We start from the raw sequence: 27268 nt of genomic DNA, 5'->3' as shown, positions 1-27268 counted from the left end.
TGCCTGCGCCCTCCCCCCCCCACGTTTTTGCGTTTTTTGAATGCCATCTTCTGGGACTATTTGGACACTTTCCTCATTGTTTATCTTGATGATTTACTTACATTTTCTGAGGACCCCCACGCCCATCAGCACCATGTCTCCGCCATCCTCCAGTGCCTCCACATGCACCATCTTTATGCCAAGCAGGAGAAATGTGCATTTGACCTAACCTCTTTGGACTATCTTGGCTACATTATCTCAGCTGACGGTATCAGGATGGATCTTGCAAAGGTCCAGTCTGTCCTCTCCTGGCAGGCTCCACGTTTTCTGGGTTTTGCAAATTTTTACAGATAGTTCCTGCTCAGCTTTCCTCGGCTGACATCTCCTCTCACGGACCTCCTTAAGGGCAGGAAATCTCATTTTCATTGGACTGCATCTGCCCAACAGGCTTTCGAGGAACTTAAGAAGCTTTTTAGTTCTGAGCCAATCCTGTTACATCCCGACCTGAGGAAGCCTTTTGTAGTGCAAACTGATGTCTCTGACTTTGTGGTGGGGTCTGTGCTTTTTCAGCCAGATTGGGCGGGCGGTGGGTTGCAACCCTGCGCCTACCACTCCAGGAAGCTGAACATGTCTGAGAGGAATTATTCCATCTGGGAGAAGGAACTGTTGGCCATCAAGTCCGCTTTGGAGACCTGGCGTCATCTTCTGGAGGGAGCACAGCACCCAGTCGAAGTTAGAACCAACCATCGCAATCTGGAACATCTTCAGACAGCCCGTGCCTTAAACCAGAGGCAGATTAGGTAGTCGCTTCCCCCCCCCCCCGGTTCCACCTTAAGATTTGCCATGTGAAAGCCTCCGACAACCTACAAGCAGATGCTCTTTCTTGTAAGCCGGACCTCCAGCCAGGGGGGTGAGGGGAATTCCCCCCCATTTCCCCCCCCCCCAGAGCCTGGCGGCAGCTGCGGTACCTCACTCTTGGGAGGAGCTCCTTCACTCTGAACAAGCTCAGGATGCTTTTGTCCGCACAAAAGTGGAGGAATTGGGGCTAGCCTCTGCCCCCCCCATTTTCCCCCCTTCTCTTTGCGAGGTGGCCTGCTTTACCATTCCGGCCGGGCCTATGTGCCTTCGAGACCCCTCCACGAGAAGGTCCTCCATCAGTGCCACAACTCCCCCACCGCTGGGCATTTTGGCTTCGCCAAGACCCTGCACGGAGTGACGCGGGATTTTTGGTGGCCTTGTGTGTGTCGGGATGTCAAGACCTATGTCGCCTCCTGCCCAACCTGCCAGCGGGTGAAGGCCCCCTCAGGCAAGCCCACAGGCTTGCTTCACCCCCTGCCTACCCCCTCAGGACCTTGGAAACTGCTCTCCCTTGACTTCATCACTGACTTGCCTTGCTCACACGGTAAGACCACTATTCTGGTGGTGGTGGATTTGTTTTCTAAGATGGCCCATTTCATCCCCTGCTCTGGGTTGCCCACAGCCAGGGAGGCAGCGGAGCTTTTTTTGGTGCATGTTTTCCGGCTCCATGGATGGCCCGAGGGTCTCATTTCGGATAGGGGGCCCCAATTCACTGCCCATTTCTGGAGGGAGCTACTTGGGCTTCTCCATGTGACGCTCCGTCTTTCCTCCGCCCACCATCCCCAGATGGATGGTCAGACCGAGCGCACCAATGTGCCTCTGGAGCAATATTTGCGCTGTTATGTCAGTTACCAGCAGGATGACTGGTTTTCCTTGCTGCCTCTCGCAGAATTTGCTTATAACAATGCCTGCCATGCTTACACCCGCCAAACTCCATTTTTTGTCAATTTTGTTTACCACCCCAGGGCTTTCCCATCCACCCTAGCTCCCTCTTAGGTGCCTGCGGCCCATGAGTTTTTAGAGGAGTTGCGAGCGGTACACCACCTCTTACAGGACTCCCTCGAGCAAGCCAAGACAGCGTACAAGGCCTCTGTGGACTGGCGGCGCCAGTCGGGTCCATCTCTGCAACTGGGGGACTGGGTTTGGTTGTCCACCCAATACCTCCCCTCTCACTCACCCGCAAAGAAGCTCGCGCCTCATCACACAGGGCCTTTCCAGATTATGGCCCAGATTAACCCTGTTGCTTTTCGCCTGGCTCTCCCCCCCTCCATGAAGATCCATCCTGTTTTTCATTGGTCCTTGCTGTCCCCCCTGGTTTCTGGCGACCCTCATCGCTCGGCCGGCTCCCTGCCGCCGCCAGCGCTGGTGGAGAGGGAGGAGGAGTTCGAAGTTGCGGAGATTCTGTACTCTCGCCTTTCTCAAGGCCGCCTGCAATATCTGGTGGACTGGAAGGGGTACGGGCCAGATGAGCGATCCTGGGAATCCGCAGAAAATGTGCATGCTCCGTTGCTGCTGAGGCGTTTCCACCAGCTGTACCCCCACAAACCCGGAGCCCCAGGGGAGGGGCATGAAGGGGGAACTCCTGGGAGCAGGGATGATGTCAGGGTGGAAACTGAGCCAATAGAGCCCCAGAACAGTTCTGATTCTGAGGAGGAACAGCAATTCGTGCGAGAGGAGCACGATTCCTCCTGCCAGCATTCCTGGGATAGATAGTGACCCTGACAGTGAGAGAGCGCTGGAGGGGAGCTTGCTGGATGCTCGGCGCAGACGCAGGGAGCGGTGACAGATGGAGGGCGCTGAAAGGAGGCGCTCTGCTCGTTTGGCACTAAAACAACAGTCGCGTCCCGAGGACCCAAGGGAAAGAGGGAGGATCTCTCCATAGCCCATAAGGTCAGAGTCTTCCCGTGGTTCTCCTTCAAACGGGGACCAACTGCCTTACCTGGAGCTTAGGCTGCTCTGCTATCTACCGCAGTGCAGTTCCTTGCTTAGTTGCTAGTGATTAGTATCTGTAAGAGTCATTAAGTAATAAAGGAATAAAGCCTTGGAAAGAATCCTCGTCGTCTGTGTCCTAGGTTGGCTATTAGAGGGGACTGTAAGAGGCAGCCAGGGTGCTCCTGACATATGGTCATGTCCATTCATTTGAAGACCTCAGAGGGCCTCATGAGCTGGTTCTCTTTACAGGGCTCAATTATAGCCTGGCTTGAGCAGATAACTACAGGCCACACCACTACCCCTGGCTCCCCTAGTACTCTTGTCATTCTGGGACCAGATCTTCCACAAGGTAATTGTCATCCCCACCTTGACTTGTAAAAGTCCTGTCTCCTGGTCTTTAGAAGGATGTGCCCTTGAGAGAACTAGGGTTGGCGGAGAATTTCTCCCCGAAACTTCGGGGGGCCGAGCGCCAACGTGTTCGGCCCCCCTAACAAGTTTCGGGGAGAAATCCTCCGAACCCCCCCGCACCCCCCCCCCGGGACGGGACTTACCTTCGCCGAATGTCCCTCCCGGCGGCGGGTCCGGCCGGCGGTTCGGCGGGTGTTCGAGCGGGGCGGGAGCGGCAGCCGGTCTTTCGACCGGCTGCCGCCGCCGCCATTGCAATAAAAGAAAGAAGAAAAAAAAACGCCCCCTGATAGGCTACGTGACGATTCACGTAGCCTATCACGGCTAGATTTGCAAAGTCAGCCGTGATAGGCTACATCAATCGTCACGTAGCCTATCACGGGTGACTTTAAAAAAAAAAAAAGTGTGTACAGATAATGGCGGCCCCCATAGGGAGCCGCCATTCCCGTTCCTTATTTGGTCGCTGTAGTCTACGCAAAGATTTACGTAGACTACGGCGAAAATAAGGGCAACGCTATTTGCGTTGCCCTTATTTTCGCCGTAGTCTACGTAAACATTTACGTAGACTACAGCGACTAAATAAGGAACGCGAATGGCGGCTCCCTATGGGGGCCGCCATTAGCGTACGCGCTTTTTTTTTTTTTAAAGTCACCCGTGATAGGCTACGTGACGATTGACGTAGCCTATCATGGCTGACTTTGCAGATCTAGCCATGATAGGCTACATGAATCGTCACGTAGCCTATCAGGGGGCGTTTTTTGTTTTTTTTTTTAACTTTCGCGTTCGCGGCCGGGCGAGGCGGGAAGCCTCCTCCCCGGCCTGAATTTCGGCCGGGGCAAGGCGGGAAGCCTCCCCCCCGGCCTGAATTTCGGCCGGGCCGAGGCGGGAAGCCTCCCCCGCCCCGGCCTGAACTTCGCGGGAGGACCAGCAAAGCGCCTCCCCCCCACCGTGAACGTCCTTCGAGGACAGGTAAGGGACTTTCGTCCACCCCTAGAGAGAACCCCATGATGGATGCAAGACCTCTTTACTGCAGGTCTCGCTGCCAGGAGTTGATAGTCCTTGACAGCCAAAGAAGCCAAAGAGTCAATCCACCAGCCTGAACTGAGAGCAGTATACATCACTCTCATGGAGTTTACCCACCACCTACAAGGACAGAATCTGCTGGTGTATATCAGTAAGATTACACCCAAGGCATATGACAACAGGCAGAGTAGTACAAGGTCCTGAAGTTTTCAGGGTGAAATGCTGCTGCTCTGTCCTGGGCAAAGGATAATCTGCTCCATGTGCCCTCACCAAATGAAGTGAGGTGGGTATCAACAAGGGAAAGAGCCTTTTTGGTAGTGGCACCCTTGTTATGGATCAGCCTTCGCATAGAGAAGAGGTGTAGAATCTCAGGCCTGGGGACCAAATCCAGCTCTCTGGGGTTCCCCAGACAGCCTTGCTCCCTTCCCCCTGGGCCCACCCCCTTTGCCCCAACTGCAGTTTTCCTCCCAGGTTGAAATGCCACTCCCAAGGCTTAATTCCTGGCAGTAAGAGCTTTACACTAAAATATGCTGATATTTTTTGTATTTCTGTCTCTGCCTTTTTTGTGTTTGGCCCAGCCTACCACCAAAATGTGTCCTCGAAACTTTATCTGAAATGGAATTTGGCCCTCGGACTAAAATATGTTCTGCCCCCTGCTATAGTAGAGGTCTGCCTGGCACCAGCTTTGTTGTCTTTTTGGCACCAAGTAAAGACATTTTTGTTCACCTAGGCCTTTTAAATAACTCATGTAGTCTGGGCCTCTCCGTTTTAAAATGTGTTTCAACTCTGGTGTTGCTGTAAGTTGTGCTTTCTTTTCTGTTGCTATATTTCTGTTGGTTTTGATGTTACAGCTTTATGTCTTATGTAAATCGTGTTTATACTTATTTATTGTAAGCTGCCCAGAGAATTTGATTTTATGGCATATACAAGTTGTAAATTAAAAAATAATAAAAATAACTATTGTCAGTGTCCCCTAGACATGGTTGATGGGCTCAGCAGACAACACCTCCGATCAGGTTGAGGGGTGGCTTTGTGAGGACTTATTTACACCAGCTACCTTGAGGGAAGAGCCCAGTAATGGCCTGGTTTGTTTTCATAATAAACGACAAAACCCCTTGCTTCCTTTTCAAATGGAATTACCTAAATATAGGGGGCCGTCCTTATTATCTTTTTTATTTGTTGTCCACTTTTCCACAACCTTATCCTCGAACCAGGTCGCAACACATCAAATTAACAGCAATAAATATAATGATTATGAAAATGTAACAAGAAAGCCATCCTTACCGGCATCCATGTTGCTGGGGAACATGGGTGGCAGGGTGCTGTTGCACTTGTGTCCTGCTTGTGGGTTTCCTGTGGGCAGCTGGTTGGCCACTGTGTGAACAGAATGTTGGACTAGATGGACCCTGGGTCTGATCCAGCAGGGCTCTTATGTTCTAAACCCCTGACATTGCCAGTTGGAAGAGGGGCCCCACTGCTGCCGTGGAGGCCCCCACTGCAGTCACAGAGAGCCCTGTTGGTGGAAAGGTAATGTTCCCACTGGTGGTAACAAGATCTGGACTGGGACATTGTGGGGACAAAACTGTTCCATTCCCCCAGAGAGAGGCCCATTTCAGGCCCCTGAACTAAACCAGCCTGGAGCTGGCATAGCTAATTCCCATCTGTTGCTTTCAGTGGGAGGGAGAATTAGAATCATAGGATCATAGAATAGTAGGGTTGGAAGGGTCCTACAAGGCCATCGAGTCCAACCCCCCGCTCACTGCAGGAATCCAAGTCAGAGCATCCCTAACAGAAGGCTGTCCAGCCTCGTCTTGAACGCCTCCAATGTGGGAGAGCCCACCACCTCCCTAGGTAATTGGTTCCATTGTCGTATTGCTCCAATAGTCAGGAAGTTTTTCCTGATGTTCAGCCGGAATCTGGCTTCCTGTAACTTGAGCCCATTATTCCGTGTCCTGCACTCTGGGATGATCAAGAAGAGATCCTGGCTTTCCTCTCTGTGACAACCTTACAAGTACTTGAACAGCGCTATCATATCTCCCCTCAGTCTTCTCTTCTCAAGGCTAAACATGCCCAGTTCTTTCAGTCTCTCTTCATAGGGCTTTGTTTCCAGTCCCCTGGTCATCTTTGTTGCCCTCCTCTGAACCCTGTCCAGTTTGTCTGCTGGACAAACTGGAGTATCTCTTCAGAATTTAAACTGAAGAGATCCTCTCGTCTGAAAAGCCTTTCAAAACCACCATTCCCAGCCAGCATGAGCCAGCGGGGCTTTGGAAGTGGCAGTATATCTGTTGGGCACACACAGGATTGCTCTGCCTACCCATCTGTGACATAGCGTTTTTCACTTTTTCTCTTTTCAAGGTCTCAATGTTGATGTTTGATTTTGGAAACTCTTCTAATGTCAGTTCCACTACTGCCTATTCAATTAGTGTTAGTGTTCTGAGGTGATGTCAAGTAAGGGGAAGTCAAATATCCCTGTGGTTTTTATAACAGCCTGACCTGTTGGGAACTATTTTCCCTTTCTATGTCACGTGGTAAAGCTAGAAATCCAAGATCACCGCAGACGGTGACTGTAGCCATGAAATTAAAAGATGCTTGCTCAATAGGAGGAAAGCTATGGCAAACCTAGACAGCATAGTAAGAAGCAGAGACATCACCTTGCTGACAAAGGTCCGTATAATCAAAGCTATGGTTTCCCAGTAGTAACGTATGGCTGTGAGAGCTGGACTATAAGGAAGGCTGAGCGCCGAAGAATCGATGCTTTCAAACTGTGGTGCTGGAGAAGACTCTTACGAGTCCCCTAGACTGCAAGGAGGTCAAATCAGGCAATCCTAAAGGAAATCAACCCTGAGTGCTCATTGGAAGGACAGATAGTGAAACTGAAGCTCAAATATTTTGGCCACCTAATGCAAAGAGAAAACACCCTGGAAAAGACCCTGATGCTGGGAAAGATTGAAGGCAAAAGGAGAAGGGGACGGCAGAGGATGAGATGGCTAGATAGCATCATCGATGCAATGAATATGGACTTGAGCACACTCCGGGAGAGAGCGGAGGACAGGAAGGCCTGGCGTGCTATGGTCCATGGGGTCACAGAGTCAGACACGACTGAACAACTGACCAACAACAACAACAAAAAGCTAGAAATAATTGCAGGATATAATTGTTACCTCCCTGCTGCACTGAAGGTGACTGCTGTGCAAAGGCACTAAAAGGTGTCTTTAAGTTGGTAAGGGAGAAGATGCTGTCTCAGGTGTCTTGGTCCCAAGTTGTTTAGGGCTCTGTACACTAGTAAAGGTAAAAAAAGGTAAAGGTGTCCCCAACCAGTCGTGTCCAACTCTAGGGTGCGGTGCTCATCCCCGTTTCTAAGCCGAAGAGCCAGCGCTGTCTGAAGACGCTTCCGTGGTCATGTGGCCGGCATGACTGAACACCGAGGTGCATGGAACACTGTTACCTTTCCCGCCGAGGCGGTACCTATTTATCTACTTGCAATTTCTTGCTTTCGAACTGCTAGGTTGGCAGGAGCTGGGACTGAAGACGGGAGCTCACTCCGTCACACGGCACCCGGGTCTCGAACTGCTGACCTGCCGACCTTCCAGTCTGCAGTTCAGCGTCTTAACCACTAGCCACCGCGGCCCTATTACAAAGGCACTAGATAGCACTAATTAAAAATACAGTTTCCCCCTTGAAATGTAATTTGACCCATTCCTTTGCCATCCTAGTAAGGCTAATACTTGTCTCTAGCCTGTTTTTTTTAGGGATTTGAAGTGATATTATAGCCTTTGAAGGTTACTAAATAATAGAAGAATTATTATTCTGTTCTCTTCCCCACCCCCACCATTTATCTATTACAAATTCCAAGAAAGCTTTTCCATACAATGGCAGATACTGGGGAGGGCTCTGGGGGATTTTCCTGCTGGTATGGCTGGTGCTCCTGTCGAAGCCCAGGTCGCTCTGTGGAATGCAGAGATGACTCGGGCGGTTGACACGATCGCGCCCAAGCGCCCTCTCCCTCTGAGCAGAGCCCGGCCAGCTCCTTGGTATACACCTGAGCTGAGGGCAATGAAGCAAGAGGGGAGACGGCTAGAACACAGGTGGAGGAAAACCCGTGCTGAGTCTGACCGAACACAGGTAAGAGCCCACTATCGAGCCTACTCTGTGGCGGTGAGGGTGGCAAAGAGGCAGTTCTTTTCCACTAGCATTGCATCTTCTCAGTGTCGTCCAGCGGAGCTTTTCCGAGTGGTTCACGGCCTGTTACATTCTGGGCCAGGGAGAGAGACGGTGGAACCCTCGGTAGCACGCTGTGACAAGTTTGCACGGCACTTTGAGGATAAAGTCGCTCAGATTCATCATGAATTGGACACCACCATTAATGCAGTTCCATTGGTAGAGGCATTCAGAGCACCGTCTGGTCCAGTTTTATTGGATGAGTTTCAGTTACTGAGGCCTGAGGATGCGGACAAGGTGCTTGGCCAAGTCCGATCGACCACTTGTGTGCTTGACCCTTGCCCTTCATGGCTTATTAAATCAAACAAGGAGGGGTTGTCCGGCTGGGTCCAGGAGGTTGTAAATTCCTCCTTGAGAGAGGGAGTGGTGCCTGCCACTTTAAAAGAGGCGGTAATTAGACCACTCCTGAAAAAGCCTAACCTGGACCCAGGGGATGTTAACAATTATAGGCCATTGGCCAACATCCCCTTCCTGGGCAAGGTGCTTGAGCGGGTGGTTGTAGGACAGCTCCAGGCACTCTTGAATGAAACGGATTATCTAGATCCATTTCAATCGGGCTTCAGGCCTGGTTTTGGAATGGAAACTGCCTTGGTCGCCCTGTGGGATGACCTCTGCCGAGAGAGGGACAGGGGGAGTACGACCCTGTTGATTCTCCTGGACCTCTCAGCGGCTTTCGATACCATCGACCATGGTATCCTTCTGGATAGGTTGTCTGGGTAAGGAGTTGGAGGCACTGCACTACAGTGGTTCTGCTCCTACTTGGATGGCCGATTCCAGAAGGTGGTGCTGGGGGATTTGCTCTGTGCCATGGCAATTATGCCATGGGGTTCCACAGGGCTCTATTTTATCCCCCATGCTGTTTAACATCTACATGAAACCGCTGGGGGAGGTTATCCGGAGGTGTGGGCTGAGGTGCCATCAATATGCAGATGACACCCAGCTCTACCTCTCTTTCTCATCAAAACCAGGTGAGGCAGTGGCTGTTCTGAATCAGTGCCTGGGCACGGTAATGGACTGGATGAGGGCTAATAAACTGAATATTCAACCTGTTCTGGAGGGGGTTGCACTCCCCCTAAAGGATCAGGTTCGTAGTTTGGGGATGCTCTTGGATCCAGAACTGTCACTTGAGGCACAGGTGAACTCAGTGGCACGGAGCACTTTTTATCAGCTTAGGCTGGTATACCAACTACGCCCTTATCTGGACAGAGATAGCCTAGCTACAGTTATCCATGCTCTGATAACTTCTTGTCTGGATTACTGCAATGCGTTATATGTGGGGCTGCCTTTGAAAACGGTCCGGAAACTTCAGCTGGTCCAAAATAGGGCAGCAAGATTGTTAACAGGGACTGGCCTGCGAGCTCATATTACGCCAGTACTTTTCCAGCTGCACTGGCTGCCAGTCCATTTCCGGGCCCGATTCAAAGTGCTGGTGTTAACATTCAAAGCCCTTAACGGCTTGGGGCCAGGTTACCTGAAGGATCGCCTCCTCCCATATATGCCTGCCCTGACCTTAAGATCATCGTCAGCGGCCCTTCTCCGTGAGCCCCTGCCAAAGGAAGTGAGGCGGGTGGCTACTAGGAGGAGGGCTTTTTCTGTTGTGGCACCCCGGCTCTGGAATGAGCTCCCTAGTGAGGTTCGCCTGGCGCCTACATTGTACTCCTTTCAGCGCCAGGTGAAGACCTTTTTGTTTTCCCAGGCATTTTAGCATTTTAGCTTTCTAAATTTTTATCTTAGCTGTTTTAAATCTGTATTTTAAACCCCTGTACTGCTGCTAGGTTTTATTGTGGTTGTATTGTTATATTGTGGTTTTAATGTTCTATATATTTTAAATTGTTTTATTGTGTGTTGTTTGGTTTTAATTTTTGTGAACTGCCCAGAGAGCTTCGGCTATTGGGCGGTATAGAAATGAAATAAATAAATAAATAAAGATACTCTCTTTCTCATGTATAACTTTATAGAGAGGTACAGAAGAAGTCAGGCTACAGCAGTCATCATGTTGCAGAACTGCATGTGAAGAGTCATGGCAATTCTTACTGCTGCTGTAAGAAAGCCATCATAATTATGCCTCCTACTGCTGCTGCTTGACCTTTACTTGCAAGGTCATCCTTGGAAATTATATATCTTAGCTGTTCAAGATTTGCATGCATGCTTTCTTACTATTTTTACAGAATTAAGGGCACAATTAGAGCAATATGACCATGGAACCAATGACCTAGGGAGGTGGTGGGCTCTCCCACACTGGAGGCATTCAAGACCAGCCTGGACAGCCAATGCAACTTGGATTCCTGCACTGAGCAGCGGTTGGACTCGATGGTCTTATAGGCCCCTTCCAACCCTACTATTCTATGATTCTATGATTGTATGTGTTGCACCAATGTTAGACAGAAGCTTCAGATCTCAGAGGCTTTTGAGTATCCAGTGCCCTGCCAGGCTGTTGTGACAGGGCAGGAGGGGCGACGGAGGTGATTTTTGCCCCTCCATCCTCCTTTTTGTAAATTTCCCCCTACATGAGCCTCTGAGCCCATCTAGAGTAGTGGTGCTGCTGGAGGCAGGATGGGGTGAGGCTCGAGAGGCTATAGGATTTCTTGTATCCCAGCCTCCACCTCCCCTCCCCACCCATCCCAACACCCCTTTCAGACCTCTCCAAGGTCCTACGAAGCCACTTTTGTAACCTTGGAATGCAGGGACCATGCTTTTTTCCACTGCAAGCTGCAAGGGGAGGGATCGGACTCCAGAGTCCCTCTTCTGAGGTCGTAATAGGCCTGCAGGGGGTGGGATTCTGAAGAATCCTATGGTATCTGGGACACTCTCCAGGGCCTATAGGATCGCTCTCTCCAATGACATTTCTGCTGCCAATACTGGTACCTAAGGAAGATGTTCTTTTCTGGTTGATCAGGACAAAAAAGCACATATAGCTTTTTAAGTTTAAAATGTCCTTTGTCTTGCAACTAGCTAGAGGTGTGTGTGTGCCCGTGTGCATGTGTTAGTTCATCTTTCCTTTCACATGGCCTTTGTGAATGTCTAGTGATAATTAGGAACACAGTTCTGAGTCAGGACAGCTATAGCTCATTGCTGTCTACACCAGGGGAGGGGAACTAAGTTGGGGTGGAGGTCCGGATGCCCCTCCACCCACACCACTACACGGAGTGAAGGAAAAAGAGATTCTTTAACGCGCGGGCTTAAGGCTGGAATCATTTCCAAAGAGCCAGAAGCCCCGAAATACATTAGCACATTGGTTTTATAGACATTGTGACACATATGAAACGGCTCCTCCTCCCCCTCCCGCATGGGGTTGCAGTCCTCAACATGTCTTTTCCTAGCACTATTGTTTATAATACAAGAACTGGGTTATAGGGTAGCCATGATAAGGAGAGAACAGAAGAGAACAGCAGAGAACAAGATATACAACTGTATGACCTTTGACAAGATAAGGAATTCCTGTGTCTCGTCAGCTTACAACAATATATTCAAGGCAGAAAGAGCTCAGCAAGAACATGAAGCATGATACTGCATGAGGCTACTTAGTCTGACCCCCGATATGGCTGCTACATTCCCCCTTTAAATGCATAATTTCATTACAATTATAGCATTTCTGATAACTATACAAAGCTTTTTGTGACATACATATTACTTAGCCTCTTGCTGGGCTATTAGAGCATAGAGGGCAGCAGTTTTACTAGCTGAGACATAAAACAGATTGGTTAAACAGCGCATAAGACAAGGAACGCAGAGACATAACAGAACTTTTATGAACAACACTGATAGAATTAGGATGAACAATGCTTTTAAGCTAGCTAAGATCTGGAAGCCAAGGGGTTAACTAGTTTAGCTAATTGTTTTGTCTTACTGTTTTGTTAGCTACTATATTGTACAGCTTGTTGATCTGTTTATCTACAGCATTGCCATTATCAGTTAAGTTAAAACAACAGAGCTTTTGGTGTGTCTCACAACTTAAATGATGAAGAAGGAAGAGGTAATCTATACCAGCTCTGTTTTCTAGAACTGCACCTCTTAGATCACGCAACTCTTTATTTAACAATGACAATGCTCGTGAGGTGGCATTTATGCTTTTGGCTAAGCTGCAAGCTAACCGGTTGATTTCCAGACCATCAGCCAAGGCTAAACCTGGAACCTTAACCAGTGACATTGCTAAGGCCAATTTTTCTGAGTCAAAATATAACTGCACATGACTATTACAATTTTTAGTTAGTTGGAGTGCTCGAGGCTGCCGTCGACGGATTTTCTCGGGCTACAGGGGAAGAATTGGCACCAATTTAATTGGCGGCTGAGGCAACATGGGTGGTTATTAGACAAGTTGGCAGGAATGAATGACTAAGTGCGGGAACTACATGTCTAAAACCATCCATGAGGCAAAAGTATGTGGGCATTATTAAAAGATATGTTTTGAATTTTATTACAGTGGAAGGGGGCCAGGGATAGCTTTATATTTTCTGGAAAATTTTTGACAATTAAGCATTTGTGCACACGTAGCATTTGTTTCAGCAACGATGGGGGTGCGTAGAGTGAACTCTGTAGGGGGTAGGATCTTTGTAACCACGCCCCAATTAGCATTTTGGGAATAAGTTAAACTTACACCATAAACTCTTAACATGGTATCTTTTTGAATTTTCCCAGGATGTCTAAAGACAGGTATTAGGCAAGAGCTAATAAGCCTGTTTGCAGGTATACTTTTTGGCAAACAAAAATGTTTTATTCTCGTGATGTTAGCCAGGTGAAGCCAGTAATTATCAGCAAATCACTGGGACAAACTTCTTTTTCCAGGGGCAGACCCCCCCTTTTGCACCTTATTAAGGAAACACAATGCAACACTACTAACACTACAATACGCATGTTTGATCTTCTTTGGGATCTGACCGTACGCTGGGCAGCTATTCACCTGGCAAGCTGCAGTAGGGTCTAGTCCCCTTCTTCAATTCTCCAGTTGCAGGTCTGACCATACGCAGGAGGACAGTTTCCCGGTGTGTCCACAGTAAGGTCTAGCCTGAGTCTTCTTACTGCTTTTTCAGAATGATTTTTAAAGGATTTTCAGGATTTCTGTTTATAGTCTACTTTCCTCCTCTCGCTCTTTTGACTCGTGTCTAATGTATCCAGGGTTTAATTCTAGCTGCTTTCATAGCTGCGGGGGTGGAAAGTATGACAGTTTTCAGTCCTCTTCATCTGGGAGTCAAAGGGTTATTTTTCCCTCTTTAACTTATACTTTAACTCTTGGTTGGAAAGGATGAGCTTCTGTGATGGGAATGGCTTATTTTTTTAAGACAAAGCGACGCTGGGCTTGAAGAACTTTGCTCAGTGTTTGAACTTCTTGTTTAAGGCTAACGTTTGCTTGCTTTTGATGCTGCTCCAGTGTCAATTATGAAGTCAATGTCACGGCCCTTCTCAAGTGTCTCCCTCTTCGCCCATTCTGGCCCCTTTGGTTTTTTCCTTTGTGTATTTGATTTATTTTATTTGGGCATTCATGCCACTAATGTCCATCTTGGGCACACTGGTTCTTTTTTAAGAATCTTCTGCCTCTGCCGGGTCTTCTTCTTTTCTTCTTTCATCCATGTCTTCTTGGGCCTCTGGGTTGAGGGAGGTATACTGGCGATAGGCATTTGAAAGACGCTCCAAGTACGCTCTGGGGCCTCGGTGGCACCTTGCAGCACTTTAAACACTTTGGTCATATTAATTGACTTTTCATACCTGCTTTCATGGCTTCTAACAGCAGGGTTTGATACTGGGTGAGGCGCTCTAGCACACAGGCGTACTTAATGGTTGGATCAGACAGCTTCTTTGAACTACGAGCTATTGGGCTAAATGGGTTTTTATACCATACATGTTACCCATGAGGCAGCACAACACTAGCAAGCATTTTCAGCATAGGCTACAAGTGTTTGGTTCTCAGGCACAGCTTCCTGTAAACAACTTCGCTTCTCAAAGTGCTTGATAACACTTTTATTCATTAGTATGGGAAGACAAATTTTTTCTCTTTCTTTTGCTTTCTTTTTCTTTGCTGATCTGCCTGTATTGCAGATCATGTTTCAAACTTTTTATATAAAACTTTCTGATCCATGCACCAGCTTTGTCTCTTTATTTATCTTTTTCAAGTTAAACTCACTTACTTAAACCTTTCTGCCTTACACTAGTCCCAATGACACACATTTGGGATAGGCTGTTCTTCTCCTTCTAGTTACATTTTCTTTATCTTAAAGAACTATTACATTATTGTGGCTACTTTACCCCAGGTAATAAGCTCCAGGCATAGTCAGCTGCTTTTAATTTACCCTGGGGGCAACTATGGCCGCGCTTCTTTTTTATAAATGTTTTTTCTTTGCCTCTTGCCTTTTCTTTCTTTTTTTTTTCTCTCTTCTCTATCTGTCTGCTACTTTCTCTATTCCTTTTTTTTTACTTGCCTTTGTCTTTCTTTTCTTGTCATCCATTGGGAACCACACTTAGTATTATTTGGAGTTGCAACTAACACTAATTTGCAAATATCACATATATTTTATGATATTTAAGAAATCATAAAATATACACAACAAACTTTTTCTGCAATTTAAAACAATGAATGGAAAGCACTTTTTGCATGATAAGGCATGATGGAGCAGATCCAGCAATTATACTGCTCTTCTGGCTGAAAGCTCAGGGCTCATTAAAATCAAGGGACAGGCATACCCACACACGCAGAGTTCTAGGTCACCATTTTTGCATTGGCAACTCTATGCTGCATGAGTTCTGGCAGAAGGAAATTTAAAAGTTATAGATCAAACTCAGCCTGCTGTACACTGAGCTGACTACAAACATAGACACACGGTCCACAGCGATGAGAGTTCAAGTTTATCAAAAGCTTCATAGCACTGTCCATGGCAAGTCTTTGACAATTTAAAATTTTAGTCCATGTGCAGAGTGTCTCTAAAAAGCCCAGACATTGATGGAAGCAAACAGAGATGGCTCTGGGCAATGAAGATGCGATGTTTCCAGCAAAGGCTCTCTACTTTTGCATCAGTTTAAAAAGGGAAAGTGTGGCCCTACACCCCTTCTGACAGACAAGGGCCTTTAACTTTTTAGCAAGGCCTCTGTCTAAACAGAGCGGCACAGCTCAGCTCTCTAGCCATGACACTTTAACTTGGGCAACTCCTCTGTAAATTTTATTTTATTTCTGTCAGGTTCTCTTACAGACATTTTAAAAACTTAGTCTTTTTTTTTCTTCTAACCTGGTACATGAAAGCACTGAAACACTGAGTGCTGAAACTCAGGACGCTGGGGGGTGATGGGCATCGCCTTATACTTGCATTTTTCAAGCAGCCATTAATCTTCGGGGAGGCGGTGGGGTGATTTGCAGGACTTTAAAGGCAAGCTTCTCAGTTTGTTTGTATTTGTAAATCCCAAGCTTAAAACAGGACACGATGAGGTACAGGGCAGCCAAATTCTTGCTTTGGCACAGGCAACAAATAACTCGGTTCAGCTTTCTTCGCTGGGGTCTCAAACAGGAAAACAGTCTTAATTTAAAGTTGTAACATCACTGACAGCGTCAGCCAGCCAGCTACACAGATCTCATTGTTTTTTAAGACAGTTGCTCCAATATCTTCTTTTCTTCTCAATCAGGTTGGGTCTCCCAGCTTACACAGTTTATTGCAGCTTCCAGGAGCATGGCAGTAGCGTGATTTTGGCTTGGCCAGGAACATGCTGTCTGGTTTCTCGGTCTCTTTAGCACAAACACTTAGGCAGTGTAACACTGGACACTCAAATCAGTGAGATTTCTTCATTGCAGGGAATCCCACGGCAAAAGCTTAATGGTTACGCTCTTCAGAAATCATATAGCTGATGGTCAGTAGCTACAGGCTCTATGCAATTTTAACACAGTTCAAAGCTAAACATGGTTACCTTGACAGAGATCTTCAACATGGTCTTTCCGCTTCATTCTGCTTTGGGACACTCTTATGGCACACTTTTCACTCGAAGAGGGGTCTAGCCTGTGCTCTGGGGGCTGATTCTTCACCTTTATTTTTTACTTTGCCTTCATCTTCTGGGTCTTCATTTTCAGTTTCCATTTCTTAGGGATTTCATCTCAATTAGGCGAGGTGATGATGTTGCACAACTCAGAACGTTGTGGGCAATTTTCCTGCCCCCCCTCTCTCGGCGCGCTAGGCTAACAGCTACTTCTTCGGCCTTACACTCTCACGCTCCCACGCTTTGTTAAAAGCCAGACTGTCCTGCAACATTTTTCTAATAAACAGCCTCAGATCTTGTTCTTTTTTCTCTCTCAGCTCGACCTTGAGCTTTTTGCTGTTTTCTCTCTCTATTCTGAATCTTTTTTTAAAAAAAAAACCTTTTTCCTTCTTTGTTTGACATACATCCCAAGGGGGTGCAAGGTTTGCTTCCCCCACCACCCATAGCCTCCCTCCTAAATTGAAGACAGACACAATTAGGGAATTGGTCAGTGAGTAAGGGGTCTCACTGGCCGACACAAGAGGATTTTTCACACCACGCACTTTGCTACTGGCCTGGGCACCCGGACGGTCAACGGTATGCTTCAGAAACCGCAGTAGCCACTCACACAATCATTCTCTCCACTGCATCCATATGTCCCTGCCACCCACTTTTCCCACTTTTTACCAGAGCGGAAAATGGCTTCCCCAGCTTCCTCAGCTTCCTACTGAGTACTGGCGTGCTGGGTACTGGCGCCCACCTGGGTGTGTGATCAGGCCCCCGTTCTACCCGCAAGGAGTAGGTTCTTTTGTATACGTATACCACCAACACTGACCTTCTTCATAAGGCGGGGCCCTCTTTTTTTCTGCCCAGTGGCCTTTCTCCCTAAAGGCGGGGCCCTCTTTTTCCCATATACTTGCCTTTCTCCTGAAGGCTTCCAATGTGGGTTTCAACTCAATTGCAGCTGTGATACAGGCAGGGCTCAAGTTCCTTCCTCCGCTTCCCAAGGTTCTCTTGCTGCTCGCTGCCGTTTGGGCGATCCCAGTGCAGGCTTTCTCCCATTCACTCAACAAAAAGGTCGGTGGCGCCAAGAAAGGGAGGCATGCGCCGAGCTCGTCCTCCTGGTGCGGCGATCAAGAGCAGGCAACTGCCACCTGTCTGGCTCAGAGCCTGCCACATCCGAGTCACGGCACCATTTATGTTGCAGAACCCAGAGTCAGAGAGACCACGGAGTGAAGGAAAAAGAGATTCTTTATTTAACGCGCGGGCTTAAGGCTGGAATCATTTCCAAAGAGCCAGAAGCCCCGAAATAAATTAGCACATTGGTTTTATAGACATTGTGACACATATGAAATGGCTCCTCCTCCCCCTCCCGCGTGGGGTTGCAGTCCTCAACATGTCTTTTCCTAGCACTATTGTTTATAATACAAGAACTGGGTTATAGGGTAGCCATGATAAGGAGAGAACAGAAGAGAACAGCAGAGAACAAGATATACAACTGTATGACCTTTGACAAGATAAGGAATTCCTGTGTCTCGTCAGCTTACAACAATATATTCAAGGGAGAAAGAGCTCAGCAAGAACATGAAGCATGAGACTGCATGAGGCTACTTAGTCTGACCCCCGATATGGCTGCTACAATGTAACAGGGTATGGTCACTTTCTACTGAGGCTGTTTTGCCTGCACAGCATCCTCCCCAATGGGGGAAGGCGTAACCACTTAGTGCGCCCCTCACCCTCCTAATTGGGAGGGTGAGCAGCATGCTGAGGAGAATCCCCCCGTTATCGCCAATCATTGATAGGAGGGAGCCAAAAGCTCTGCAGCCCAGTTGGGGAATGTCTGCAGGCTGGATTAGGCTCACAGATAAGAAGTTCCCCTCCATTGGTCTACGCTGAATAGCAGCTTTCCAGGGTTTCCGACTGGGGTCTTTCCCAGCCTTCCTATTGGCTTATTCAGGTGTCCCCCTGTATACAATCAACACGTGAGGATGAGCATGGTAGCTCTATCCCCCTCTCTCACCATCCTCCTTGCCTTCCACTCATTGGAGGTGGACATCTATAGGAGAGAGCCTTTTCTCCTTTTGTAGTCTTCCTGCACAATTTGGAGCCCTGATATTCCAGGTTTCTAAATGACATGAGGAGAGATGGCTCTCCATTTCAGATGTTATCCCTCCAAATCATGGAAGACAACAACGAGGGTGATAGAGGGGGATGAAGTTAACATGCTCATTCCCACACTTCCCTTTCTGGTGTTAATTAGAATCAGAAGAAGAAGACAAAGTGCCCCTTGATATCCTGATTAGCAAACTAGTTCAAAGTCGGCTAGATGAAACAACTATCAGGTGGATCCACAGTTGGCTACAGGATCGGACTCAAAGAGTGGTTATCAATGGGATCTCCTCAAACTCAGGAGAGGTAACGAGCGGGGTACCGCAGAGCTCAGTCCTGGGCCCAGTGCTCTTCAACATTTTTATTAATGACTTGGAGGAGGAGGTGCAGGGAATGCTGATCAAATTTGCAGATGACACAAAATTGGGCGGGATAGCTAATACTTTGGAAGACAGAAACAAAATCCAAAGTGATCTGGATAGACTGGAGCGCTGGGCAGAAAACAACAGAATGACATTTAATAGGGATAAATGCCAAGTTCTGCACCTAGGAAAAAGAAACCAAATGCACAGTTACTAGATGGGCGATACTTGGCTCAACAAGACTACAAGCAAGAAGGATCTTGGAACGGTTGTAGATCACAAGCTGAATATGAGCCAACAATGTGATGTGGCTGCAAAAAAGGCAAATGCTCTTTTGGGCTGCATTAATAGAAGTATGGCTTCCAAATCACGTGAAGTACTAGTTCCCCTCTACTCAGCACAGGTTAGGCCTCATCTTGAGTACTGTGTCCAGTTCTGGGCACCACACTTTAAGAAGGATGCAGACAAAGTGGAGAGGATTCAGAGGAGGGCAGCGAAGATGATCAGGGGACTGGAAACAAAGCCCTGTGAGGAGAGACTGAAAGATCTGGGCATGTTTAGCCTTGAGAAGAGAAGACGGAGGGGCAATATGATAGCGCTCTTCAAGTACTTGAAAGGTTGTCACAGACAGGAAGGCCAGGATCTCTTCTTGATCATCCCAGAGTGCAGGACATGGAATAATGGGCTCAAGTTACAGGAAGCCATATTCCGGCTGAACATCAGGAAAAACGTCCTGACTATTAGAGCAATACGACAATGGAACTAGTTACCTAGGGAGGTGGTGGGCTCTCCCACACTGGAGGCATTCAAGATGGAGCTGGACAGCCATCTGTCAGGGGTGCTTTGAGTTAGATTCCTGCATTGAGCAGGGGGTTGGACTCGATGGTCTTATAGGACCCTTCCAACCCTTCTATTCTATGATTCTAATAACTGAACAGGACTCTAGAGGTGCTGTGGATTGAACCTGGAAGCATTTTCCTCTGTCACTGAGCTACAGCCCTTCCCCTAAACTTAAAACAGAGGGTTAAAAGAATGTGGTGACATCATTATGCTCCATTTCAATGCTCCTAAAATTGCTAAGTGCTATATAATCGTTTTATATATATGGCCTTTTTTTCACATTAACATCTCCAGATTCTCCAACTGCCTGGGATTCTTAGCACAGACTTCTCCAGGTCTATGCTCAGCGTTGTTTCCCAGGAAGCCCTGCTAGTTAGAAAGTTCCAGTTTAATCCCTTATTTCTTCCAGTCTCCCTCTTTCCCTTCCCAAGCAGGGGCAGCTTTCCTGCAATTTCATTTCTAGCTCTTTCTAATTCTTAATTGTTGCTCATGTGCCCCCACCATGAAATAACCACCAAATTAATGCAGAATGAGATTATATTCCCTAGGAATTTGACTTTCCATTGATAATTTCCAGTAGCCGCAGTCTACTCCTTTAAGTGCCAGGAGCATGTATGACCATGACATGACAAACATATCTTGGAGCTGGCTGGATTTAAGAAGTAGCTGGGTGGAGGGAGCGGGGAGAGATAATAGGTGTGTGTGGAAGGGAAGGGATGGTTCTGCAGTTTGTGGGGAAAAGACTGATAGTGCAGAAATTGATTTGTGCTTATCTGGGATTGTGGCAAAAGTTTATTTCTAAAGCAGTATGATTCTGCAATTAGAGTCCTGTCAGAAGCCCATGTAGTTCTTCTATGTCTCTAAACTGCCATTTAGCAATGATACTTTGAACACAGACACTTATCTGTGTCTGTTAATATATAACAGGGTTGTGCCTTCCTTTGAAATGTTAAGTGGAATATGTCTATTTTGTCAACTAGCCTTTTCTTTTGAATCATCAATAGCACACTTCTAGATAGAGGTTTCAATGAAGTCTTTTATATAATCCAAATGGCAGAACCCTGTGAGATGTGCACCATGGCTTGGATCCTAAGGTAAGTTAACTTAAGGAATTTCATGGAAGAGATGTTTTTAGTCCTCTCCTTCCCCTGCAGTCATCTGCGTGCCCCCACAAAAAAAACAAACCCTCCAGTGGGTCAGGGGGCCTGTCTGAACAATGTGGGAGGGGGTGTAGAGGGCTGTTGCAGGAAGAGAGAGGAAACTATCCTTCCATGAATTTCCTTAAGGTTACTTATCTTAGGCTCCAAGCCCAATTTGGGGGCAATTCACCTTTGCCCCAGTAGCCTCCACCCCACATTGTTCATGAAGGCCCCCAAGCCATCCAAAGTGGCATTTTGGGGAGCACAGATGGCAATGGAGGGTGGCAAGGGTGGAAAGAAGGGACAGGAAATGTTCCTTCCATGAACTTCCTTTAATGAACTTATCTTAGGATCTGAGCCCGTGTCTCAACAGAAACCTTTTCTTTTTCTTTTTTTTCTTTTACTCTTATGAGCTATTTGGCATATCACCTTTTGTTAAAGAGATCTATTTTGGGAATCTTGAATTACAGATAAGACATTTCTAGGCAATTGTTTGACCTTAAATTTACCTGAACTCCACCCAAATGTTCTGCAAAGGACTGTTTTACAAACACCCCTGTCCCACAGTGAATGCTCATTTGTAGTCTCACTTCTTATCCAGGTAATACAATATGTTTTACATCACACACACCATTTATATAAAAGCTTGCAACTGTTCTTTAAACCATAAGACAAAGCCAGTAAATCCATCTTCGGGGATCAGGTAGCAACTTCCTAGATGAGAGATACAAAAGATACAAACAGTTGGGAGTCAGAAACCCTTGCCGACCTACTACAAATGCCCCAGAGATCTACCTTATGCCCATCCCTGGTCCATGTGGTCTTATTCTCACTTACTTATTTATTTCTATACCACCCAATAGCCGAAGCTCTCTCAAAAATTAAAACCACAAAGTACAACATAAAACAATATAAAATATGAAAGCTTAAAACTACCATATAAAAGTACAACCAGAATAAAACCTAGCAGCAATACAGAGATTTAAAATATAGATTTAAAACAGCAGAGCTAAAAGACTGGAGTACTAAAATGCTGCCAAAAAAGGTCTTCACCTGGCGCCAAAAGGAGTACAACATCGGTGCCAGGTGAACCGCTCTAGGGAGCCTATTCCACAGCTGGGATGCCACAGCAAAAATGACCCTCTTCCTGGTAGTTACCGGCTGTCTCACTTCCTTTGGCAGGGGCTCTCAGAGAAGGACCTGGGCATATGCCCGGGAGCATCTCTTCTGAAGATAATTCATGTTTGTCTGACATGAGGCCTTGAGACCCTGTTTGGAAAATGTAACCGTAGTGACCTGCAGAACAGGGAGACACATGCTGATAAGTGCCAAGGCAAATCTTCCATGGAAATAACTTGGGTTTCTTTTGAATGCATTGAACTAATATATCTCTGGCCATTTGAACTTATGTAGTATCTACTAAACTGGGCCTTGTGACATAGGGAAGTAAAAAGTCTGGCTGGATGATAACTTCAGGTAAACTTGAGGCAACCCAAGTGTGTTTTCTTGTCAACAGCAAGCTTTGTGAAGCCGACACTTAAACCGCCTGCTGTCTTATTCGTAAAAACATTTGCTTTGGGACTTGCAGTGAAGATGCTGTTGATTTCCAGATCCAGGCTTACTGAAAGGCCTCTGTCTAATCTTTCTGTCATCCCTCATCCTGCTGGGTCCCCCACCCCGGAGTATTTGCTTATGCTGCCATTGATTGCAATTCGCATAGGAAAAGCCCTCAGGCCAGATAAGTGTCTCTTTTTTACTTTCTCATTGCATTCGTTGTAAGGTTGACCTGAGCTGCAATCTTAAATGTGCCTTTCCTCAATTCTGGCGTTATTCCAGAAATAACTCAACATTACTGTTCTGAAAGCACATACACTGCAGCACGCCGTGCCAGGAAGAGTTGGGAGCTGCCAAAGCAGCTGTAGCTTTGCAGCGGAAGAGCACGGCCAAGCTGTCCCAGCAAAATCCCCTAGAGCCCCTCCAGCAGGCCTCCAGAAATCCACATCCCTAACTCCCCACATATCCCATATAACACAGCCTTCCCAAACCGGTGCCCTCCAGATACTTTGGACAAAAGCTCCCATGATCTCCCAGCCAGCAGCTGGCTCGGAGGATTATGGAAGTTGCCGTCCAACACACCTGGAAGGCCTCAGTTTGGGGAAGGCTGATGTAACACGGAGCAACACTCTGGACATGATATTAACTGTGTGAAGAGTGGAGGGAGAATTAAACTCCCTGCCTGCCTGCCATGGTCTCTGGGAAGCTGCTATTTGTATTTCAAGGGAAGCCTCCAATAGCAGCTTCCGGGAGGTGGTTTTTGTTTGGACAATGGCAGGGGGAGAGAGTTGAACTCCACCTCCCATGGCCCTGAGGCTGCTCGGGTTTCCCCACAGCTGCCCTTTACATTTTTAAAAGTACTCAGTCAATTGCATTAACACAACTAATATCAGGTCTAATTTGGCCCTGAGACAAGTCTTACTACCACTGATGACATACGGAATTCTGCAGATTATGTTAAACTCAATGGTGAAGTTTATATGCCACTCTTTATTTGCATATCACTTCTTTTTCATGTGCCAAGTTTTGTTAGGTTGCTGAGTAAATTCACAGACCTGTAAAAGTACAATTTTGTTCATTGCATTATTGGTTTTGACAATCTGCTTTAAAATAAATACATCAAAAGATCAAGGGCTCCTCATTCTATGTAGCAAATGTGATTGCTACAGTTACCCTGCTATTTCCCATAGCAAACATGCCAAGTGTGGATAAAGGATAGGTGTCCTTGTGCATGGTCTTTTCATTTTTGACTCCTCGTCTTTGAAACTCACTACTCTTGTCAGTTTTAAAGCTGCCCATTCTGACTGATTGCTGTTAGACAGGAGTCCCCAAACTTTTGAGGTCAGTGGGCACATTTGGAATTTTTAGTGTTGTGGATGCTTTCACAAAATGGTTGCCATGATGGGCATGGTTGGTCACAGAACACTCATTTCCCAAAAGGGAAATGGTGATACTAAAAGAAAAGCAACTTGCCCAAGAATCTAAGTACAAAGCAGAGGCGGTGTCTGAGCTCCAAAACACAAAACCACTCCTTTGAACTCAAATATAGGTGGTGCTGAATGGCAGCACACTTTGCTTTGCAGCATGCCAGCTTCCCAGTTAAAAAAATATTTTAAAAATCTTTTAAAATAAAATAAAAATTAGGAGGTGCATGGAGCTTAGCAGGTGCCAAGCAACTTTATTAGGGACCCCAGCTCTTAAATAACAGTTGAAGAACTTTTAAAAAATCTCTAGCATTTAATTCCTGCTGGTGCTGTCTATTGTTTTTATTCTATTTTAAAATTGTTACGTTCTTATTGGTTTTAAAACGCTGCTAGCCACCTCAAGAGTCTTTGTGCAATGTACAAATATATAAATATAAATAATAAAATAAAGTTTACTGTGTAGAGATACTGATAAATATTTCTAAACCACTTAGAGATATTTTTAAATATGGTCACCATTACATAAATATATTAAGGGTGCAATCCTATGCATGTTTAGACAGAAAAAAGTCCTACAACTCCCAGCATAGGAGCATGGTGGGAATTGTAGGACTTTTTCCACTTGCATAGGATCGTACCCTAAATTACATTACATTAAAAATAGACTAGGACAGATTTGCAATGGCCTGGCTATTCTGTGAAACTGGAATAACTGTAAAGTTTCACAAAATAGCCATGGTGTTGCAAGTATTATGGCAATCCTATGCATGTATTCTCAGAAGTAAACTCCATTGAGTTCAATGGGACTTGCTCCCAGGAAAGTGTGTGTATAGGATTGCAGCCTTACTGTATTTTCATTTAATCATTTCTATACCGCCTTTCAGTCAAAAGATTCTGCTTCTCTCTAACTGAATCTGTGGCATTCCCTTTGGAAATGAAATTACAGGTATTTTGCAGCATCTTTACTACACATAACTTGATTATGTGGTTTGCTTTTCTTTAGATTTGGGGAGGAGCAAGGGTTTAATTTAATTCATCTCCAGAAATGAGGTAAGGACTTAGAAGCTTCCACACTGCAAAAGAAAAGGACCGGTCCATTTTCCCACCAACCACACTTCTGTTGGAGGGGGGGGGGAGGCATTTAAAGCAGGTTATCAGTGGAAAGCCTAAGTGGGTGAGCAGGATCATATGGGAAGGAGCACTACTTTAAAGCTCCCAATCATCTTGGACCAAGATATTTAAAGGTAATTTCCAGCACTTTGAATTGTTCTCAAAAAGTCTAGAAGCCAATGTAGCTTGAACAATATCTGTTGCACACTTCGAAGAACATAAGAGCTGTGCTGGATCAGACCAAAGACCTATCTAGTCCAGCATTCTGTTCACATAGTGGCCAACCAGATGCCCATTTTGAAGCCTACAAATAAGACATGAGTGTAATAGCACTCTCCCTCCCATGTTCCCTAGCAACTGGTGTACATAGGCATACTGCCTCTGATACTGGAGGTAGCATATAGCCGTCAGGACTAGGAGCCATTGATAGCCTTCTCTAGGAATTTGTCTAATCCCCTTTTAAAGCCACCCAAGTTGGCAGCCATCACGACCTCTTGTAGTAGCAAATTCCATAGTTTAATAATGCACTATGTGAAGAAATACTTCCTTTGTTCTGTCCTGAATCTCCCACCAGTCAGAACTCCTGATTGCAGCATTTTGCACCAGCTGTAATTTCTGAAACCTTGCAGTGGCATCCCATATAGAGCAGGGTGTCATAATCTAACCTGGATGGAACCATGATGTGTGTGACAGTGACCCGATCTGCTTTTTTCCCATTAAGGGTGCATGCAGCTGGTATGCAAGCCAAAGCTGGGCAAAAGGACTCTGGATGTCATATCATATAATGAATTTTGTGGAAGGAGAAATAAGGGGTGGAATTGGAATGGGATGGACACACAAAAACAGTCTGAAGTCCTAAAATGCTTGGAGTAGTGTCCATAATATCGAGAAACATTGCCAGACAACAGGAGAGTGGTTATTTTTTAATGAGATACTCTACATGTACCTAGCTTATTCCAAAACACAGAATACAGTTTAGAGGTGGAGATGGTATTCAGATGTATCTAAAATACAGAACCTTTTGTATTAAGGTGAGTCATTAAAATAATTGCCCTTAACCTTTTACCCTGTTTGCAACTGAGTCTTCTCATAGCACCTGTTCTAGATTGTAGCTCCTTCTTTGATTTAAGTTTTGACCTTTTGATTTGCCAGTAAAATGTTCTAGTTCTGTGAAAATGCAAGCCCTTTTGTGGAGGAGTTTGTCATTGCATCAAAACTTGGCATGAATATGAAGTGCTAAGAAAACAGGCTGTTTGTTCCCTGGGGAAACTATTCTGTACGCTAACTCTGCTTTTATATGCAGTACCCTCCTAGATTAAGTGATTTAGTTTAGCTTGGCCTACGGCAAAACGTTTCAGGATATTTTAAAAGATCCTTGTATCTGATAAACACTTGGAAAATAGTTTTTTTCAGTCTTTGCTACCATATCAGTTGCTATCTTCATTATACTTCATACATTTAAAATACTCTTCATATATAATATTTTGAATTATCTCTTTATTGTATTATTGTAAATTTATTGTATTGCATTGTTTTATGGTCCTGTAAACCACTTTGGGATTTGTGCAAATGAGAAGTGTTATAGAAATATTGCTGCTGCTGCTAATACCACCTTGATTTGGTTCTGTGCGAAATTCAGAATTTGGTAAATTTATAATTTCTGTTTATGCTTCTCATAGAATAGTAGGGTTGGAAGGGGCTATAAGACCGTTCAGTCCAACCCCCTGCTCAATGCAGGAATCTAAGTCAAAGCATCCCTGACAGATGGCTGTCCAGCCTCATCTTGAATGCCTCCAGTGTGGGAGAGCCCACCACCTCCCTAGGTAATTGGTTCCATTGCCATATTGCTCTAACAGTCAGGAAGTTTTTCCTGATGTTCAGCTGGAATCTGGCTTCCTGTAACTTCAGCCCATTATTCCGTGTCTTGCATTCTGGGATAATCGAGAAGAGATCCTGGCCTTCCTCTATGTGACAGCCTTTCAAGTCCTTGAAGAGCGCTATCATATCTCCCCTCAGTCTTCTCTTCTCAAGGCTAAAGATGCCCAGTTCTTTCAGTCTCTCTCATAGGGTTTTGTTTCCGGCCCCCTGATCATCTTTGTTGCCCTCCTCTGAACCCTCTCCAGCTTGTCTGCATTAAAGTGTGGTGCCCAGAACTGGACACAGTACTCAAGATGAGGCCTAACCAGTGCTGCGTGGAGGGGCACTAGTACTTCCCGGGATTTGGAAGCTTTACTTCTATTAATGCAGCCGAAAATAGCATTTGCCTTTTTTGCAGCCACATCACATTGTTGGCTCATATCCAGCTTGTGATCTGCCACAATTCCAAGATCCTTCTCGCTTGTAGTGTTTTTGAGCCACATATCCCCCATCTTGTAACTGTGCATTTGGT

The 27268-nt window shown here is 46.2% G+C and overlaps 1 protein-coding gene and 1 long non-coding RNA gene across 18 annotated transcripts in view; one reads left to right on the top strand and one right to left on the bottom strand.

Moving 5' to 3' along the window:
* MIPOL1 (mirror-image polydactyly 1) overlaps nt 1–27268 on the top strand; it is a 305293-nt gene that overhangs the window by 23340 nt on the left and 254685 nt on the right. The window lies entirely within an intron of this gene.
* The window catches only part of LOC146357238 (uncharacterized), an 89668-nt gene that overhangs the window by 11146 nt on the left and 51254 nt on the right, over nt 1–27268 (bottom strand). The window contains exons 3-4 of the long non-coding RNA XR_014789072.1: nt 21423–21505; nt 5482–5571 (exon numbers count right to left, since the gene is read on the bottom strand). This is a non-coding gene — a long non-coding RNA (uncharacterized LOC146357238). The remainder of the gene's footprint in view (nt 1–5481; nt 5572–21422; nt 21506–27268) is intronic.

The sequence above is a fragment of the Heloderma suspectum genome, chromosome 1 (genome assembly GCF_057233095.1).
Source record: "Heloderma suspectum isolate Gila_16-S chromosome 1, 16-S_ref, whole genome shotgun sequence".
Classification (NCBI taxonomy): domain Eukaryota; kingdom Metazoa; phylum Chordata; class Lepidosauria; order Squamata; family Helodermatidae; genus Heloderma; species Heloderma suspectum.
This window is presented reverse-complemented; position numbering and strand designations above follow the sequence as displayed.